The sequence below is a fragment of the Sinocyclocheilus grahami genome, unplaced genomic scaffold, assembly GCF_001515645.1.
Source record: "Sinocyclocheilus grahami isolate Dianchi unplaced genomic scaffold, SAMN03320097.WGS_v1.1 scaffold254.1, whole genome shotgun sequence".
Taxonomy (NCBI): domain Eukaryota; kingdom Metazoa; phylum Chordata; class Actinopteri; order Cypriniformes; family Cyprinidae; genus Sinocyclocheilus; species Sinocyclocheilus grahami.
This window is the reverse complement of record NW_015505433.1, coordinates 6,590-20,805: the sequence shown is the minus strand read 5'-3', so window position 1 is coordinate 20,805 and position 14,216 is coordinate 6,590.

Genomic DNA, 14,216 nt, shown 5'->3' with positions numbered 1-14,216 from the left:
ATAAGGCTGAAAGATGAATCGTATTTTCATTGTCATTGCAGTATGAACATGTTATTTAGCAATGGGCACCGAAACGTGCTATGAAATAGCAGAGTTGGTGGATTTAGGCGCCAGAGTGCAGAATTCAGCACTCAACAAAACTCTGGTGTTTCAGCGATGACTCATCTGAACACCTTTGATTGGCCATTGCATTAATAAACTCAATGGAATCGTATGTTATTGGTTGTAATGCTCACTGCTGTAAAAACTAATATGCACAGTTAATTATTCATTTATTTATCACAAGTAATCATCATTGCAAAAAAAACAAAAAAAACTCCACTGTTATCACACATAGCAGAATTTCCTCATATCGTGCAGGACTATTAGAAAGGCAAAATCAATGCAAATCAGGGGATATGTATAATAGGATAGGTGTGTTAAGGCCAGTTGGAGCTAAACTCTGCAGGGCATTGGCCCTCCAGGATCTAGTTAGGAGACCCCAGTCCTACAGAGTTGTTACTTTGCACATGCTTTTTAATCATTACAAATAATAATGTAAAATTATTTTCTTAGAATAGGAGGTATGCTGTCTCTCGCATCACATACTTTATCAATAGTTAAGTATGTGGTCTTCAAGAGGATCCTTTTTTTTCTCTCATTTGGACTCGGTCTTGACTTGGACTCGAAACTTTTGGACTTGGACTTGGACTTGTCTTGGACTCGAACCTCTTTGGACTCGGTCTCGACTAGTCCTGGTCTTGGACTCAACAAAGCTGGACTTGACTACAGCTCTAATGATTACCATCTGTATGACCGCACATCAGCGTGTGATTACTGTGTGTATAAAAAAATCCTTGGGGAAAATATCGGCTTCTGATGCCCTCCTTCGGCTGGACGTGGGAACTGGAGCCCTTCTTGGGCTGGACGTGGGAACTGGAGCCCTTTCAGGAACGGACTCAGGGGCTGGAGCACTTTCAGGAGCGGACTCAGGGGCTGGAGCCGACACTGGAGTGAACTCAGGGGCTGGAGCCGACACTGGAGTGGACTCATGGGATAGAGCCGACAATGGAGCAGACTCATGGGCTAGAGCCGACCATGGAGCGGACTCATGGGCTAGAGCCGACAATGGAGCGGACTCAGGGGCTAGAGCCGACACTGGAGTGGACTCAGGGACTGGAGCCGACACTGGAGCATACTCATAGGCTCGAGCCAACAGTCGCCTCCTCCTCATATTCCTCCCTTGATTTGGGGTTAAGGACCGGGCTGCTGTCAGCTGAGGGCTTGGGAGTGAACCAGCCGGCGGGCTTGACAGTGCAGCTGCGGTTCTGGATTGGGGCCGGATGCTCTCCAGACACCGGAGGATCCCTTCCCTCCAGCTTAGTCCAGTGGTTTCTGGGATGTCAACGGGGCGGTAGTAATTTGCCCCGATCCAGAACAGAGAGTTAAGAGTGGCGTCATCTAACACTGTCTTGACGGCGAGCCCACAGAACTCCCTAGCGTACTCCACAAACGGAAGATCTCTGCGGGCTAGAGCGGCGAATCTCACAGCAATTTCCATGATCACGGAGGGGAAAAAACTGAAAATAAAACACTTTCAAAAAAGGAAACAAAAACGAGGAGAAGGGGCGCCACTTACTGTTCAGTCCTGTGTTCTGTTATGGTTAAGCTGCTGTGGAGGAACGAAGGAGCAAGGAGACAAAGCAGTTGCAATAATCACAGTCTTTTATTATATCCAAATTGGAGGAAACAGGGGAGCCAGGAGAAACACATGCAGCACGAGGAATAGACGTTTAAGACAGGACGCTAGACACAGGCAACACTGGGCTTATAAACACAGGGAACGTAATCAGGGAGAACTGAAACAGGTGGAGTAATTAATCACAAACCATGGAAAGTAATGAGGGAACACCTGAAATCAAAAGACAAGGGAGAAACTGGATAATGGGGAGCGAAACCACAATACATAAGAACACAGGGAAAGTCCAAGTGCGTGACATTGAGTGATTCACTTTTCTTTTATTGTTTGATTAACAGGAATGAGACAGACAGCCAATTAAGACCTACTGTTATACACAGATCTAATATATCGTTACACAGTAGATGTTTTTTCCCTTACAGTTAACCAAATATTCACTTAAGACATGTAACGAATCAGCTCATGAGGAAATATGAATAATTAATCTCACGTGTTGCTAGGAGACCGATGCAAACTCACACCAGGTGCAAGGGTAGCAGAACTTGCACTGCCGTGAGCATGCATGGGAAACTCGTGTGGGGCATAACAGTCAGTTATGACATGTCCCATCATTAATCAAAACAGCACATTCACTTCACAGGCACTTTACAGACGTAACAGATTATGTTTGCGTGAATACTCGCCAATACTTTTTTTTTAAATACTGCATTCTGTGTGTAGCCTATGTGTAGGGGATCGCCGCCGTCTGAGAGGCGTCTTTGTGTGCGCACACTTCAGATGTGTCTGTTAGTGCGAGTAAGATCCTTTTCGTGGCTTATCGCTCTTAATAACTCTTTTACCATTAATCAAGTCCCACAATTTATATTTTCTTTCCTGCATGTTCCTTTCAAAGCCGAAACCAAAATGTCAGAGGTATTTTGGTTTGCTTTCGATGGACAAATGCAACTTTTTAAAACAAAGAAAGTAGACCTCTCAGAAAACATACAAATAAAGATAATTTAGAGGAGCATTGGGATCGCTAGACGAGGGCTTAATTAACAAATTAATTTTTGTGAAAACCTCAAATTCGACCAAAATTTTAATTTTTCACTTGTTTTGCCTGTAGCTCGTAATTAGCCTGTACACATTCTTACTCATTTTGCTAGCAGAGGTCACATTTTTTTATACCAAAAACAATTTTTTCCTTCATGTACAACTTATTTAAAGAATAGGATGCATGCATATAGTTGAAAATGTTTTCTTTGGTTAAAAAAATGACATTATGACATAAAATATGACTATAGTTTGATTATGATTTGATGATTACTAGGATACGACTTTATTGCATTTGTTGCAGCTGTAAAAAATAAATTAAATTACACCCCTTCACCTCATAGCAGCTCCATATCAGCTTTGGATTCTTCTTAGAACTATTATGACTGAATTTCTTGTCACGCTTCTTATTTTGGAATTATTGCATTTTCTGCATATGTGTGTAGCTAATACATATTTGGTTATTGTCAGGCTATGGGATTCATGCCTTAAGGATGTATCTTAAATTGTCTAGTATGGCAGCTGAAACCCTTAAAAACTAAGCTTTCACCAAATTCAAGAATTACCAATCAATGTATAATTTTCAAAAGTTGTCCTGACTGAAATGATTGAAAGTGGATTGATTATCTTTATAGTTCCCCCAAAACAAAACATCCTGATGAACAGTATAAGAGCAAAATGCCAGCAGATTAAAGTTAGCTAGTATTAGCTGCCCTCCTTTGATTGTTCATCTGCTGTGAAGTGTAGCATCCATGGAATGCAGCAACAGACAATGTTTTGGCTCTCAGATTAAATATCTCCCTGTTTCACATCTATCCTTCACACTTTGTTTTAAAGTTTTAAAGTGCTGTAATTTTAGCATTGACTCTTGTATGTTAAACTGGTTCAATTGAAAAGGACATTGTAAACTGTTTGAAAAAATACAGGGCAAACTGTGTCCCAAATGGATTATATAGAACACAGTTTTGTTTCTTTAAATATGGGACAATTCTATATTATGCATATGGGATGGTTGGCAATCTTAAGCTTGACAATAGAGCTCAGCTGTTTTTAAAACAGAGTAGCTTTTTAACAAGCTGTTTTCTCCCCCAACAAATTGCAATGTAGTGTAGACGTTACATCATTGTTTTATTGTCATAGTGGTTCTGTTTACATACACAGCAGTACTTTGATTATTTGCAGTAATCAGTGTAAGGATTTACTTCCTAAACTATTTAATAAATCAATTTGGTGTATATGATATATATTGAAGCATATGTATGATATTCACTTGTATCTATAACACAAAATGTTCAATTCATATTTAGTAAACCTGTGTTTTGCTGACCTGCTTCAAATGTAAAAATGTTTGTAGCATTATAAAGTTCAGTTAATTTGAATGTAATTGAACCGTTTTGAAATTAAACTGCCCATTCTTATTTTTTACCTTTTGCAGTATATGAAAGAAGATATTTTGAAGATCATTTCAACCCCATTCATTTTCACTGTATGGAAAAATAAATACAAATAAAATAAAATAAATCTTAAAGCTTCACCAACATTGAAAAAACAGCATGAATCTTTCAATATGTTGAATAACTCTTGTTGGGATTTGAAAAGCAAAAATTGATCAATAACATCATGTTTATTCATACATTGACCTTTCCTCTCCATTCCCTCTCCTTTCTGCTGAGAGCCAAGAGTCAGAAGTCAGGAGGTCAGCAGGAGTCTCTTCATGACCTGAACTTCAACACAGAAATAAGTACAATTATGACCTTTCTCTCACCTACATATGGTCTCTCTTCTTGTTTTTTTATTTGTCAGATTGTTTTGTATTGTATTGTATTGTGTTCATTATGAGTAGGCCCTGTTATATGTGGATCTATTCACCATGACACATATCTGAAGGCATAGTCTTAATATAGCTGACAGTCGTTTGATCAAAGAAATACGAACATTGTGTTTAATTTGTAATGTCTAGAATTTTTCTTGGTAGTATGTCCTCTAAAGAGAGAAATAGTTTGAAGTGGACCTATTCTGTAATAGGCAAGCCCAGTGAGATAAGTCATTCATCATGGATTATAGCTACTACAGTGGCCTTCCTATTTCTGGCACAATGAAGTCTAATCCTAAACTTTAGGCTGGATTGAGCTAACCATGGCTGTCAATATTCCTGGCCTGTCATCTCTGACGCGGCACCCATAAAACTAGAGGCTCTGAATAGAACCTGAACATTTGCATTCCAACTAGCATTAATGTGAAAGGGTGGAACAAGTCGCTTTGAAAGTCATCCAGTGTGAAGCTCACAACTATTAGCAAAAAGGGCTGGAGGGAGGTTGAGCGCTTTCTGCCGTGCTATATCCTATTCCCCAGTTAGGGCTCTTTGCTGGAATCGCTGGTGTATTTCGTATAGAAGCTTATGACTCCACACTGTGTGGAAAATCCCCTAGCTGCCTTGGTCCTTGGGCATTGAAAATGTCATTTTTAATCACACTCCCCTCTGAGATCTCATCCCTGTGATCAAAGACGCCCATACTTAAAGTTAACATGTCAACAAAGATGCAGTTTGGGGACATCTCTGAAAATACCTTTCACATGGATGAATGGGTACGCGAGGAGTGATTGTGGTGTATACAAGGGTAGAAAAGAGTCTTGGAGGACCCCTGAATGGGTATTTAAATGTACAGTAGCAGTAGTAGTAGTAGCTAAGCACTAGAACTTACAATTTTTAACCTTAAAAAGCATGACTAAAAATATATCAATGCATGTGTGAATGCAAGGGAGTCAGAATGACTCATATTGTATTTAGTGGTTTCTTCAATGGAAAGCATCTTGTTTTTATCTATATTTTCAAAGTAAATGTGCAGGTAAAAATGTCTGTTGTCCATTGTTAATAATGTCAATCGGCATCCTTCTGTCTCGAGAGACAATGTATCTGCGCCCAGGTCAGTCTGTTGTGGAATTGCAGTACCTGCTGTGGCTAAACAGTCCAATACGAGGGCAGCAGAATCTGTTTCAGTTACTACAGGTGAAGCCTGAGGCTGCTTCTGTGGGCACTGACTCTAATCTCTGCCGTCTGCGCTGCCTTTTCTCCTCCGACTGGTCCTCTCTCTTTCCCTCGCTCAGCTTTGTGCTGGTCCGTACGGCGAGCTGCCAGCCGACTCGGTCTGCGGTAGCAGCTTCCAAGTCTGCAGGATTCAGACTTCCGCCTTCTGGCTTTCAGGTCATGCTTGCAGACTTCTTTGTACCGGAGCACTGGTCTGCTTGTTGGTCTGGTGCCGGAGGCGAGCTCGCCATACATTATGTCCTTAGGAGTCCGGCCATCTTGCATTCGGCAGACATGGCAGAGCCAGCGTAGGCGTCTTTGTGCGTGCCTGCTGAATGTTTTTGCCTGGCCCAGCACTTCAGTATTTGGGACACAGTCCTGCCAGGTGATTACAAGGATCCTTCTCAGTCAGCGCAGATGGAAAGAGTTTAGTCTGCGTTCTTGCCAGGTGTACATAGTCCACGTCTCGCTGCCGTAGAGAAGAGTGCTGAGGCCATTGGCCTGGTACACTTTCATCTTGGTGTTGGTGGTGAGCATGCTATCGTTCCACACTCTCTTGGTCAGGCGGGCCATCGCTATTGATGCCTTGCCGATTCTGCTGTTCAGCTCATTTTCCAAAGAGAGGTTGCTGGAGATGGTGGAGCCAAGATATGTAAAGTGTAAATGTGTATATGTAAACTACCTCGAGGGTGTGATTGCCGATGGAGATGCAGGGAGTGCTGCTGACATCCTGGCCCAAGACGTTTGTTTTCTTTAGGCTGATGGTCAGCCCAAACTCATCAGAAGTGTGAACAAAGCTGCTGATGAGACGCTGTAGTTCTTCCTCGGTATGGGCAGTCAGGGCGGCGGCATCAGCAAACAGCATTTTCCTAATCATGACCCTGCACACCTTGGTCTTTGCGTGCAGACGTGCAAGGTTGAAAAGGTTGCCATCGCTCCTAGTGCGAATGAAGACACCATCTTCTGACTGACTGAAGGCGTGGTGCAGCAGCAGGGAGAAGAAGATGCCGAAGATTGTCGGGGCGAGTACATAACCTTGCTTCACACCACGCTTCGGATCGGGAAAGGTTCTGAAGATAAGCCATCGTACTGGACGGTACCTTTCATTTCATCGTGAAAGGACGTGACCATCTTCAGAAGCTTGGGGGGACATCCGATCCTGTGCAGTAGGGTGAAGAGGCCTTTCCTGCTGACCAAGTCGAAGGCCTTGGTCAGGTCAATAAAGGCGATGTAGAGTGGCTGTCTCTGCTCCCGGCACTTCTCCTGTAGCTGTCTCCGTGAAAAGATCATGCCGATCGTTGATCTCTGGGATCTGAAGCCACACTGCGCCTCTGGGTAAACGCATTCAGCCAGCACTTGGAGTTTGTTCAGCACCACGCGGGCGAAGACCTTCCCCACCATGCTCAACAAGGAGATGCCACGGTAGTTGTTACAGTCACTGCGCTCTCCTTTGTTCTTGTAGAGCGTGATGATGTTGGCGTCTCGCATGTCCTGAGGAACTGTTCCCTCCTCCCAACACTGAAGTAAGAGTTCATGAAGGTGGCCGAGGAGGACACTCTTCTTGCCAGCCTTGATGACCTCTGGGGGAATGCCGTCACTGCCTGGAGCTTTGCCACATGCTAAAGAGTCAATGGCCTTGCTGAGCTCTTCTACAGTGGGCAGAGCATCAAGTTCCTCCATCTCGGGCAAGGGGGTGGTGCTCTCCATTGCAGTGTCAGTGACGACATTCTCCCTCGAGTATAGCTGCTGGTAGTGCTCCGCCTATCTCTCCATCTGCTTACCGTGGTCTGTGATGACGTCACCTGTAGCGGACTTCAGGGGAGTGATCTTGATGGTGCTTGGGCCAAATGCTTTCTTCATGGCCTCATACATGGCGCGGATATTCCCACAGTCTGCGGAGAGCTGAATGCTCTGACAGAGGTTCAGCCAATAATCATTGCCGCATTTCCTGGCAATCCACTGGGCGTCATTTCTGGCCTTACGGAGTGCAGCTAATGCCTTATCTGAAGGCTTGCGCATGTAGTCTAGCAAAGCTGTACGTTTGGCTGTGATGGCTGGCTTAATTTCAGTTATTCCTGCTTCAAACCAGTATGGGTTTTTCTTCTCCCTCTTGCCGAAGGTTGCCATGGCATCCTTTCTGCTCAGAGTTGTGGATCCGCTTGGGGTGAAGGCATACCTTGCTCCCAACCAGTGAGTGGTCAGTGTCACAGTCGGCGCTGTGGTAGCTGTGGGTAGTAAGAACGCAGTTCATCAGGGGTCTTCTGGTAATGACAAGATCCAGCTGGTGCCAGTGACAGGATCTGGGGTGTCGCCAGGACACTCGATGGCAGGGTTTGGTTGAGAAGAACGTGTTTGAGATGCACAGGTCATGGTATGAACAAAGTTCTAACAGTCTCTGTCCATTTTCGTTAAGCTTGCCAATGCCCAAATGGCCGATACAACGGGGCCAGGAGTTGTGATCGGCTCCGATCCGGGCATTGAAGTCCCCAAGTAGGAACAAATCTTCTGTGGTAGGGATCTCTTTGATAGTGGTCTCAAGCTCTTCATAAACTGTATCCTTTGACTCAGCTGAGGAGCAGAGTGTAGGAGCATTGATGCTCAGGATGTTGACTGGAACTGAAGAGGTAGAGAGGGGGAGAGAGAGGATTCTGGGCATACCTCCAGAAGGCGGCTCAATTGAGGACAGCATGGATTTCCTCACTGCAAATCCAACGCCGTGTATTCGAGGCTCCTCAGGCTACTTTCCCTGCCAGAAGAACATGTAGTCCTGTTCTCTGAGGCTGCCGTTGGAAGGGAGACTTGTCTCCTGTAGAGCAGCAATGTCGATGTCCAGTCGTTTCAGCTCATGGTTGATGATGGCTGTCTTCCTGGCGTCATCAACTTGTTGTAGTTCGTCAGAGTGTCCAGGGCACATCGGGGACGTCGAGATCCCCCTCTCGGCCTCACCGATGTAGTCCAAAGGAATTCAGAACAGTACATTTGGCACCAGCTTGGCTGCAGGAGCTGCCGAAACAGTGCGTAAATACAGGCATCTGTCCGCCTTCGGGGCTCCACTCCTGATTTGGGGGTTTACTCCCCCACACTCAGCCGTTTGGATCAGTGCAGGATCTCCTCCGCCCTTTAGCCATTGGCTGCCAGAAGCAGCTCATCCGCCTAGTGGTGCAGTGTGAACACCACCCCCTCATGTGGTTTAGCTCGCCAGCTGAGGCGGTTTGCCAGGGTGTGGCATGTGGAGCCAGCATGTGAGAGATTTAGGAGATGTATGAGGACCAGTGTTGCCCGTCCACCCTACCAGGTAAATGTGACCACGCATTAATAAAAGTTTGATGACATAAATGTTTAAGTGTTTATTGTTCACTTTCTTTGTACTTATACGATGTGAATTTTTTATTTGCTCTGAACTTTTACAGATTATTTATTTATAATCCTTGCAGAAACAAGATTTTACACACAATTTCATATTTTTTTATGACTTTTGGGTGGATATTAACCACTTCCTTATGAGGGAATGAGACCAAAACCAGTCAAATGTTTGAATACAAAAACATGGTCTTTTGGATCATGAGAAACATTTATTCTGGTGTGTCCAACTGGTGTTCTGTTTAAAAGAGACCTATCAGGCTATAAAATGTATTTATTTATTAAAAATGTCGATGTCCAGTCGTTTCAGCTCATGGTTGATGATGGCTGTCTTCCTGGCGTCATCAACTTGTTGTAGTTCGTCAGAGTGTCCAGGGCACATGGTTCTGACATTCCAGCTTGCCAGCCGCAGGGCTGGCTGTTTGTTTTCTTTCCTTCTTATTTTGCCTGGTGCAAGTTTTGCAGTCTGCTTTTCGGTTGTTTCCCTAAGCTCCAAGCACCCATTGAAGCAGACAGACTGTGACGGGTCAGCAACTTACTGACTGGGGGCTGCCCAGCTTAAGGCGGGCATTAGCTGACCAGTGGGACCTGATGATCCCTCCCACCGTCGGAGACAACCCGTAGCGCCCGAGCTTACGCCAATCCGCTCTGGGCTTATAACTCGTAACTGCCGTCTCCCGTGTTGTGTTGTCGCTGGAGCAGCGATACTGGAGTGACCTCTCCAGGGTGCAAGCCTGGGCAGAGTGTATGGAGATCCTGGGATGCCCAGACGTCGAGATCCCCCTCTCGGCCTCACCGATGTAGTCCAAAGGAATTCAGAACAGTACATTTGGCACCAGCTTGGCTGCAGGAGCTGCCGAAACAGTGCGTAAATACAGGCATCTGTCCGCCTTCGGGGCTCCACTCCTGATTTGGGGGTTTACTCCCCCACACTCAGCCGTTTGGATCAGTGCAGGATCTCCTCCGCCCTTTAGCCATTGGCTGCCAGAAGCAGCTCATCCGCCTAGTGGTGCAGTGTGAACACCACCCCCTCATGTGGTTTAGCTCGCCAGCTGAGGCGGTTTGCCAGGGTGTGGCATGTGGAGCCAGCATGTGAGAGATTTAGGAGATGTATGAGGACCAGTGTTGCCCGTCCACCCTACCAGGTAAATGTGACCACGCATTAATAAAAGTTTGATGACATAAATGTTTAAGTGTTTATTGTTCACTTTCTTTGTACTTATTCGATGTGAATTTTTTATTTGCTCTGAACTTTTACAGATTATTTATTTATAATCCTTGCAGAAACAAGATTTTACACACAATTTCATATTTTTTTATGACTTTTGGGTGGATATTAACCACTTCCTTATGAGGGAATGAGACCAAAACCAGTCAAATGTTTGAATACAAAAACATGGTCTTTTGGATCATGAGAAACATTTATTCTGGTGTGTCCAACTGGTGTTCTGTTTAAAAGAGACCTATCAGGCTATAAAATGTATTTATTTATTAAATAGTATAACTATTATAGTATTATGCATTGTCTTTTTAAACAAAAAATATGAAATTGACTTAGCCACAAATCAAAGTTTTGATTAATCAATGGATTGTCACAGAATTAAATATTATATACAACATTTACAACAAAAACAAGTAAAAAAAAAAATTTCTGAACCTTTTAGAAAGAAATATGTACATGAAATTGCTAAGGCTTACATAAAATAAATAGCATTACATGGTTTTATGCAAGAATAGTAAAACAATAAATAAAATAAGACAAAACAAAACAAATGAGAAGGACCCAAGTAGAGTACGCTTACGCAGTTACTTGTTTGGTTAATATAATCCTTAGGTTTGCAAATGTATAATTTCCATTTCATTATTTTTTTCATTTTCATTTAAATTTGTAGTTAAAATAACTAAAATAAGTGTATTTTAAAGTTTAGAATTAGACAGCCTTTGGCACACAGGTTTACACTGGTAACTAATCAGTGGATTTCCTCCTCAATATAGGCTATATTTTTCTCATTCTCACTAATTCAACAAGTTTTTATATGAATCTCTGATGGGTACCGACTGTCTTCAGAAAAGTTTCGGTGACATTTTCATTTTTTCTGATAAAGTAGAGTTTATGAGCAGCGCTGCTGTTTACAGCCGAGGAAACCGCTGTATTTCTGATGTTCCAAAAGCGCTTCCTGCTGGCAGAGAATGAATGTGCATTTTCAATAATCCCGTCTGCAGTTTTTGTTCAGACCAATGTGAAAATCCATCCACATAACCCAGTTTTAAATTAATATCATAATTTATACTTCCGACTCATCTCTTTTCTTAAAAAATGGTTTAAAGGCTCAATTGTGAGGTTTATCATTTTATAATTTATTTAGTTTTTGTGAAAACTGTAAATCAATTGATATTTCATGGTCTACAACATGAAAGAAAGCCATTATAAAATCTACATGGCAAATGTAGAAACATTGGACACAATTGTGGGGCACCATTGTGCAGTAGCAAGCATCACAACAAAAAAGGAACCTCAAGGCTGATCTAGGTAAATGTGTGCAAATATATAGGGCCCGATTCCTATATTTTGCCTGGGGCCCCCAAATCACTAAATCTGCCCCTGCCTTTCACATCATTACACCAGCCTCTATGAAATTGATATTCAACAAAAGGGTCCATTAAAAAGCTAAATGCATTCTCTTCTGCATTTTGAAGCTTCTCAATGGTCTTCCCTGGGAGTGTTGAGCATACACATTATTATGTTTCCTGGCGAGCTCTACAGCTAGCAAATGTCCCTCTCTCCTTGGTGAACTGCAGTGCGTCTGTGCCAGCAGAGCGTCCTTGTGGTATCACTCTTTGTGTACACATTACTGTTATTCTGTGCATAAAGGCCTGCATTGCGGCACATGCACATCATCGAACACACACGCAAGCAACAATGGGGAAACTCGCGTGCCAATTAATTGCATTGGACTCGACCGGCTTGAAGTCACCAGCAAAAACATTCAATGTTGAATGACTGTCTTTGTGGCAGCTGATCTCAGAGGAGCCGACAGAGGAGTATTATCCGCCCATAGCTGGCAGTCTCCAGCCACAAGGAGAATCGGAATGCACCGAAGAGCGTGCGGTGGCTATGTCACGATTTAAAAGCAATTCCAGTCAAAGAATCTCATTTCTGTGGTTATCACGCTCGCGCAAACGACACTTTCCTCTCTGTTCAACTGAGGGAGAGAAATCTCTCCCATTCTATACCTTTCAAGCCCCTCTGCCTCCCTCTCAGCAGGCTTTGACAGCTCTCAGTCACACTATGTCCTGGCTTTGAGACCGGGATATGATACTATGGGCATTAGACTAGCACGGATCCCTCTCAGCAAACTCACCCACCTTTTCCCTGCCCCTGTAATTACGGGCTCCCTCTATAATTAAGCCTTATAAATGAGCAAACATAATTAGAGGAACGTTATGCTGAATAAATGGGAATGGGATGTGCAGGTTAATTTTTTTTTTAGCCTTTTGTTGAGGAATGTAATGTGTATCCTAATGTGCTATCTGAACCAAGGAGAACAAAGTTAATTGTTTATGACCTAAATATTGTCCTATTATTGCCAGGTTGCATGTGGTGTGTTATTTTGCAATGTGCTGCTTTCCTATTCATAGGTTACAACGTTGGGCATGCATAATAAAAGCACTACGATGTGAATATTCATGACTGTTTGAATTTTGTTTAGCATATTTTTGAATTGCTACACTTTAGTCTGAGAAAACAAGATGTCGGTCAAATTTATGGGTGGATTGGTTATTATGGATAATATTCATTTGACCTACTTCTTCTTTCCAAAGTGAATTTTTTTCCTCCAGCTTTTTGTGTTTTTTTCCCCTTTCTTTCTTCTTATTCAGGCGCTCATGCTAGATGCTGCACCCTTCTACTGAAAATGCTAAAGAATTACATTTGATATTTTTAACACAATTCAAAGTAGATCAGTGTCCAAATGTCTTTTTAAAAATCCCCATCCTCTTTAAATCTACCTGACTAAATTTTTCCCTTCCTGTCTTCTTATGTCAACGTCTCTAGATATTGTGAATTAAGGTGATTGCATCCCCTGCTGTGGCCTTTGCAATGTTGCCACTGAAACATGTCATTTCAGACCATGTCACCGAATTCAGTCAGACAGACACATAAAATTGGTATGGCCGACCATTACTGTGTAATTTGCCTTTGTTGCTTCCATTGCTCAAGTTGACAGAACGTGTGCTTTCATACACTCGAGTATCGGCATGTTTGGTGTGAGGTCATGTAGCAGACTGATAACAGGGTACCAGTAGTCTCTCAATGAGTTACGACTCCCTGTGGCAGAGCCAACAGTCCCCGACTTGACATCTGCTGAAATACAGCTCATATAAATCTCTGAACAGGCTCCAGTAACACAGCCCGAGAGCATGAGAAGTTTTGTGAACAAAGTTCTGATTTTCACCAGAAACACAACCAATTAAAGAGGTTTTAAGAGCATGATATTATTCCTAATCTTAAGATTAAAAAGCTTCTCTGTGTCCTCTTTAATTTTTCTCATGTGTATAGCAAATTGTAAATTTAAAATGTGAAGCAAAACAAAACAAAACAAACAAACAGGAAAACACACATGGGGAGTCTTAATGAAAGGAAGATCAAAAGATGACTTAATATGCAACTGCGTTATTAAACACAATACTGATGGTGAACAGACAGCATACTTACTTAAACCCTTTCAGGGCACTGGAGCTGGGCAAATCTCCCTTTAATTTGCGCAGAACAAAAATGGAACCATATCGAACACCAATGTATTATGTATTCCTCTCTCACTCAGACTTAATTCCCACACGCAGACTAATGAACGCAACCAAATCCATACTTTCAACTAGGGATGCACCGATACCACTTTTTCCAGTAGTCGCCCGATACCGATACTTTTATTTTTTGGTACTTACCGATACTGAGTACCGATACCAATATTTTCATTGCATTTGTAAATTTTTTAAATATTGGGTACAGAAACCAAAAGAGTATGTATAATGTTAGTTGGTTAAATTTATCGAATAGATACAGTCAAACCAAAATTGATTTAGACACCTTCAACATTTCTCACATTATCACAGTTTATTCGT